Source organism: Eschscholzia californica, unplaced genomic scaffold (genome assembly GCF_041429995.1).
Source record: "Eschscholzia californica isolate CP2 unplaced genomic scaffold, dmEscCali1.0.p SCAF_1, whole genome shotgun sequence".
In the NCBI taxonomy this organism is placed as follows: Eukaryota; Viridiplantae; Streptophyta; class Magnoliopsida; order Ranunculales; family Papaveraceae; genus Eschscholzia; species Eschscholzia californica.
The window spans coordinates 78,406,815-78,414,531 of NW_028238198.1; the positions used below are offsets into that span (position 1 = coordinate 78,406,815).

The 7,717-nt window shown below is 39.0% G+C and overlaps 1 long non-coding RNA gene across 1 annotated transcript; it reads left to right on the top strand.

Annotated features, from left to right (window-relative positions):
• Window positions 1-1,731: 1,731 nt before the first annotated feature.
• LOC147569492 (uncharacterized) lies at window positions 1,732-4,028 on the top strand. The gene is made up of 2 exons (XR_015231286.1): window positions 1,732-3,563; window positions 3,614-4,028. It is a non-coding gene; the product is annotated as an uncharacterized LOC147569492 (long non-coding RNA).
• The last annotated feature ends 3,689 nt before the right edge of the window (window positions 4,029-7,717 follow it).

Below are 7,717 nucleotides of genomic sequence, written 5' to 3' on the forward strand. Positions count from 1 at the left end.
CTAGTTTTTCCCTCGAACCTTTCCAATTGCTTTTGAGAAGACCAAGAGCTTCAAACGTAGCTCCTCTACTTGGGACACGAGCAATCAACTTGATCTCTCACCTTGTTGTTAGCTAGCACACCAATGGTGGTTGGAAAAAGAACACATTTCTTCTTTGACTAGATAGATAGTAATGGGAATTAGCTCACATTCTCCTCTCTACTTCATGTGGTAGAGTAAGAAAGATTAGAGAGAAATTCCACACCTTATTCTCTCTCCTAAGAGTGTTTATATAGAACCCTAATAAGGATTCACCTCCTTTTAGGTTTCCAAAAACACCCTTTAGAATAAGATTTAGGAAAATTATCGAAAATAGCAACTAGTTGATATTTTCTCAATTTCCTAAGGAGATGACGTCCAAATCCAGCTAAAATTGGCAGATTTAATTTTCATAACATAAGGAAACGTCTCTCCAAAAATCAGCCCAATCCGAGCCCTAAAAGTGCCCGAATCAGCCTAGGCCCAAAACCCCGTTTTTGGGTTTTTTGTACTATCTTTGCCTAATTCCTTTTTAGGCCTATGAGATATGTTTATGGGACACTCCCATGATTAAATCTCACTCACACTAGTCATATCCTAGATCAATTTGACACTCTTATGTGTAACCCGTTGTAGGATCCGATCGAAGTTAGCCGCGAATTACTTCGTAATTCGACGATCGTGGTTGGTTTCTAGCTTAAACTCCACAACCCCTAAATCAACCGGACTTGATGATCTTCTTCATCAATTGTCCTAGCCGACAAATTTGTCGCATTGCCACCTTGGTCGAAGGACATCTCCTTCAACTCCTTCAGGCTATGCTCTTGCTCACTAATTCAAGCTAGTCTCTCCATCACCAGTACTTGAAGAATAGAAGAGAAGATAGTATACAAGTTCATCTTCTAGGAAGTGAGGAATTAAGCTTATTAAAGTAAGGATTTTATATTTAAAGTGTAAGGAGTTGTTTCTAATCTCTACAATGGAGAAAGGTATGTAATTATTTCATGTTAATAATTACTTAATGTGCATATTTCTATATTGATTTTGTGACAAACATGAGCCCCTAGGTTCTTGTGTGTTCATGAGAAAATTTTGAATTACTAATTTGTCTCATGAACTCTACTTATAGAATATATGTTAAGTTAGAGTAAAAAAAACACCATTAAAGAGTAAAGTAAGCATTTCTTAAGCATAATTTTACCCCTCTTTTAGCTGATTTAAGCCTCCACTGGTTGCAATAGTCAAAGACTTGTAATGAAGGAGGGACTTGATTAGAGCCTTCTGTCGTTGAGGCTTCACCGAATGGTTTCTCGGGCCATTGATTGTTGTGAAAAAGATACATTGCTAGGGAAGCAGATTATAAACTGGCAAAATACATATGAGAAAAGCTTAATAATATACCAAATAAATTGTTAAACAGGATATCCAACCAAGAGGTAGAACAGGCGAAACACGAGAAATTTCTGAGGAAGACTAGTGTTCGGTCAAATTCATTTTGAGATGCTGGAAAATATAGAAGGCAAGATAAACATTGGCTCATTGTTACCATCTAATAGACCTCTCCCAATATTGGGAATGTCTTTTATGAGACCAATTCCCTAGAAATGATCAGCTCAGATTTCTTTGACCAACAATGTGAAACAGATCAGGCAAAAGCATCAATTAAAACTTAGCATAATGACATTTAATGCGTTATAACATTAATAAGTGTTAGAATAATATATATAATAGTTAGGGGTTGTTTAGTAATTTGCCCTTTAAGGGTCTTTTAGTCTTTTATCATTAGTATATATTTGTTAAGTTGTAACCCTAGTATATTGAATGAGATTCATAGCCTCCACAATGTTTCTCCTTTTCCTTCTTCTCTTTGATTATTGTTATTGATTTTCACATGGCATCAGAGCATGGTTAATAAAGTTTTTCTATGGTTTGAGTTAGAAGATGAAGGTGGTTTTGGTTTGGTCTTATTAGTGAATTTGTTGGCCTCGTTTCGGATTTGAAGAAGGTTTGTTGGTAGTTTTGACGAGTTTTTTGTTGGTGTTTTCGAGGAGTGGTTTTGATGTCACTTTGAATAGCAAGAAGGTTTTTGATTTGGGTCGTTTTAGTGGCTCGTTGACGGGTTTTGTTGTGGGGGAAGTTTGAAAAAGTGGTTTAGGCGTTTTTTGATTTTGGGATTGGATGGATTTGATTTGGTGGGTTAAAGGAAGAGGTGGCTTTGACGAGTTGAATAGATGGTTTTAGTTTGGTTAAAAGAAGGGATTCCAATTTGTTGGCTGTATTGGGTTGCTTAGGCGGTTTAACTGTTTGGTTTGTTTAGGCACTTTGAGAATTGGTGGCAGTTTAGAAGAAGATGGTTGATTTGTGGGATGGTATGTTTTGGGATTTAAACAAAGTGGTTTTAGTGTTTTAAGAGGAAATCTAAAGTGGTTTTATTTGGAACCAAAGGTAGTTTGGTATGGGAATTAGTGAGGTGGTTTTGTTTGGTTATTCTAAAGAAGGTGTTTTAGTTTTGCTGGAGGGAGATATGATTTAGTCTGGAATTTGATCGGCGGTTTTAACGTTTCTTAATGGCCGTATTAGAAGGAAGGTAAATGGTGGTATCTGTTGATGGAGGTTTTGGGATATTAAAAGGATGGTTTTACTGTTGGTGGTATTATTGATGAGTGGTTTTGGTGGAAATTAGGAGGTGGTTTGTAGCTGGGTCTAAATAGGTGGTTTTGGAGATTAGGGTGCGTTTGGATTGTTTTACTAGCTGAGAAATTTATTTTCTGCAAGGGACCGTTTGGCTTCCGAAAGAAAATCATTTTATTCAAGGGACCGTTTGACTGATGAAAGGAAAATTATCTTCAGCAAGGGACCGTTTGGCTGGTGCAGGAAACTTATTTTCTCGTTGCATATCTGGTATTGTTACTTCCACTTCTTCATCTTCGTATTTATTTAGCTAGTCTATTTGATTTTTTGGGAAAAAAAAAAGATGGTTTAGTTTGATTATTAGTTTCGTTGTTCTTCACGGAATTTTTGAATGAAAAAAAAGTTTTGAATGGTATTAAGTGGTATTGAATAGTAATGTTAAGTGGCTTCGGTGGTTTTAATTTGTTAGAGGGATTGAAATTGAATGGTGTAAGAAGTAATTGAATGGTAGTTTTGGTTGGGATTTGATTTGAGTGGTTTTAGATAAGGTGGTTTTAGAATTTGGAGGAGGTGGTGTTACTGAAAATTTGAAAGTGGTTTTGGATTTGATATTGAACTTGTTGGCAGTATTGCATTTGAATGTTGGCAATATTGCATTTGCATCTTCTTCCTCTTCCTTTGGGCAATATTGCATTTGCATCTTCTTATCCTCTTTGGACAATATTGCATTTGAATCTTCTCCTCCTCCTTTGGCAATATTGTATTTGAATATTGGCAATATTGCATTTTATCTTCTTCTCCTCTGTGGACAATATTGCATTTGAATCTTCTTCTTCTTTGGGCAATATTGCATTTGCATCTTCTTCTCTCCAACGATTGCATCTTCTCCGTTTGCAGTTTGGCAGTAATTTGCAGTATTGAATTTTGGTTCGTAGTATCGAATTTTGGTTTAGCAATTTTGCAGTATTGGATTTTGGTTTGCAGTATTGGATATTGGATTTTGGTTGGCAACATCGAGTTTTTGGACTTTGGTTGGCAGTATCGAATATTGGATTTTGGTGGGCAATATTGGACTTTGGTTGGCAGTATCGGATATTGGATTTTGGTTTAGCAGTTTTGCAGTATTTGGTTTAGCAGTGACTTGTTCACCAAGTCACACTCGGTTCCACGCTTTCGTTGCTTAGTTAGCAAACTCTCGATACTTTTCAAAATCGCATCGTGAGTTTGAGGGAGGGTGTTAGAATAATATATATAATAATTAGGGGTTGTTTAGTAATTTGCCCTTTAAGGGTCTTTTAGTCTTTTATCATTAGTATATATTTGTTAAGTTGTAACCCTAGTATATTGAATGAGATTCATAGCCTCCACAATGTTTCTCCTTTTCCTTCTTCTCTTTGATTATTGTTATTGATTTTCACAATAAGATGGTCCACTCTGGTATTAAGTAACTCAGATTGTATTATCGAATGTCAAATCACAAGAACTTAGCATGCTACTATAACGACATTGAGCATTGCAAAGGCTTTGCGTACATAATTTCATCCATTCTTCTGTTCTGAAACAAGTTATGTACCCATGAACAAGCAGGAAATGACATGGAACGGGGACCAAAAGACAGTTCATACAGACATACCCCAAGTCAAAGTGAAAGCTAAAACTTACTCGAATAACTGAAGTTAATTGAGTCGATAAAAGCATCCCCAAGCCCCCACCGGGCACCTTTCTTGAAAGAAGTTTAAAGCTGCATCTCGACACTCTTTTAAATGAACATTAACATGTACCACAACCATGTATCAGTGTGAGATTTCCTAGAATCTATTCTTTCTGAGAAGAAGTCTCAGTACTTAATAAGGGGTAATAACAAGCCTTATGCAATTACAACTAACAAATGCATACTGTAACAATATGGCATTATCTACTTTAACACGAGTTGGGATCATCATAACTTGTTATAACTAAAAGTCGCGGAAGCTATCGAACCTATCCTAGAAATTGATCCGACTATGAAGATTAATCGAAAAGTTATGCCAAAACTAAATATGCGAACAGAATTTAACGAGGTTCGGCTTTAAAGCCTACGGCCTCGGGCGAACAAGAAATCTTTATTGAAGGATAGATGAAGACTACTCACACAACCCGCAAGTTCGTCCCAAGATGGTACAATATAGAAATTAACCTTCTATACTAAATCTTTGACGACCGAGAAATTAAATACCGCTCAAAACTATGAACAAAATCTCTCTCACTTGCTCTCTCTCTAGCTCTCTCTAAAAAGAGTTGTTGTTGAGTTGTTTGTTGATGTTGATTAGTGGTGGAACTCAACCCCTACTTATATAATAATATAAGCCGATTTTGTGAATCCAATTTAGAAACTCAAATTGAATTACAAACCGCCTCCTGCTCTCACAAAACCGCCTCTTCAATTGGCTCCACCAAACCGCCACCAATTGTTAAACTGCCTCTTATAACTTTTAGAAACTGCCTCTTACAATTCTCCACCTCGTACACAATTTGATATACTTCAAATTTTGGACGAACACCAGGATACTCCTTGTAAGATATATCTGCTTCATCCGACTGCACCATACGACCCTGGCTGCCTACGTACCCTTTTATAGGATCAAGCCTACCGTAGTTCTACCAACCCTTCTCATAGAGATTACCTTGTCGCCATTACGCCCTTTCGGGCAACTTAACACGAGCCGATTTGTAGCAATTCCAGGCAATGCTGAAACTTGCTACACGTCACCACTTTAGTTAAAATATCTGCGGGATTCTCATCTGTGTGTACCTTCATGAGAGAAACATCACCTTCCTCTATGACATCTCATACAAAGTGATACCTGACATCGATATGCTTCGTGCGAGCATGATGAACCTGATTCTTCGCCAAGTGGATCGCACTTTGACTATCACACCATAAATCTATGCACTCCTGCTTAATCCCTAGATCATCCAGAAGACCCCACAACCACAATGCTTCCTTTACACCCTCGGCCATAGCCATATACTCGGCCTCCGTAGTAGATAAAGCAACTGTAGATTGTAACATAGATCGCCAACTAACTGGAGCACCATGTACCTTAAATACATAACCAGTAGTAGATCGTCTTCTATCTAGATCGCCAGCATAGTCTGAGTTAACATAACCGCTTACCTGACATGTGTCTCCACCAAAGCACAAACCCGTATCAACGGTACCCTTTAAGTACCTCAAGACCCACTTCTCAGCTTCCCAATGTGTCTTCCCCGGGTTTTCCATAAACCTACTAACCACACTGACCGCCTGTGAAATATCTGGACGAGTACACACCATAGCGTACATCAAACTGCCAACTGCACTAGCATACGGTACACGATCCATATGATCCTTCTCCACCGTAGTAGTGGGAGATTGTTTTCCCGAGAGCCTGAAGTGTGGTGCCAAAGGTGTTGACACCGCCTTTGCATTCTGCATCCCAAATCGAGAAACTACTCGTTCGATGTAACCTTTCTGATTCAAGTACAGTTTCTTACTTGACCGCTCTCTCTTAATCTCCATTCCCAGTATCTTCTTTGCAGCGCCCATGTCTTTCATCTCAAACTCTTAACTGAGTTGAGATTTCAACTTATCTATCTCCACCATGCTTCGAGAAGCAATAAGCATGTCATCCACATACAAAAGGAGATAAATAAAGTCACCTTCGCGAAGTTTCTTGATGTATACACAACAATCATAGTCACTTCTGCGAAAACCATGTTTTAGCATGAAAAAATCAAATCGTTTGTACCATTGGCGAGGGGATTGTTACAATCCATAAAGAGACTTCCTCAAACGACATACTTGATTTTCTTTACCCTCAACCTTGTATCCCTCAGGTTGAGCCATATAAATTTCTTCTTCCAAATCACCGTGCAAGAAGGCGGTTTTAACATCGAGTTGTTCCAGCTCAAGATCACTGTGAGCAACAATACTCAATAACACTCGAATAGAAGTATGTTTCACGACCGGTGAGAAGATCTCATTGTAGTCGACCCCTTCTTTCTGTGCATAACCCTTGGCCACTAGTCTTGCCTTATACCTTGTACCCTTGATCTCGGAAGAATCATCTTTCTTCTTGTACACCCATTTACAACCAATAACAGACTTTCCTTCGGGAAATAGGACAACCTCCCAACTCTTCTTGCATAGCAACCAACCAACTCTCTCTTTCCGCCGCGGTAATAGCTTGTTTGAAGGTGACCGGCTCGTCGTCTTCCACCGAGAGTGCATAATCAACCACATTTGCCTGCCCGTAATGCCTAAGAGGTTTGTCTGACCCTAACCTCTATACCGGTTTATATAACCGTTTCGGCCTAGTGTGTACCGAAACATCCTGCTGCTGTTGTTGTAAAACTTGTGTACCTTCTCCTTGAACCTCCTCATGATCGGGTTCATCAATTTCCTCATCCCGAGTATTATCCTGATGCTCCACCTGATCATGATTCCTAGAAACCCGTTGGTCTTCGGCTTCTACTTCCACTACTTGAGCTTTAGTAGACCCAACATCACCACAACTAGGCACCGTAGCTTTCCCCATAGCTACAATAGATGACTCATCAAACACCACATCTCTGCTGATTACAAACTTCTTGTCTTCCGTACACCATAGCCGATAACCCTTGACTCCTGTAGCATATCCTAAGAAAATTGCCTTCTTTGCTCTATTGTCAAGTTTGTTACCTTTAACATGGTAATAGCCCGTACAACCGAAAACCTTAAGTCTCCCGTAATCTGCATGTTCGCCTGATCACACCTCGTAAGGTATGCTGCCATCTAAAGAAGAATGTGGAGACCTGTTCACAATATAACAAGCTGTAGCAACAGATTCTGCCCACCATTCTACGTCTAATCCCGAATTGGAGCGCATACATCTAGCCTTCTCAAGTAGTGTACGGTTCAATCTCTCTGCGACTCCATTCTGCTGAGGTGTTTTTACTACTGTCCAGTGCCTCACAATGCCTTCCTGATTACAAAACTCCTTGAATGCCCCATCCGTATACTCGGTCCCATTATCCGACCTTAACGTCTTCAGCTTTCGACCAGTTT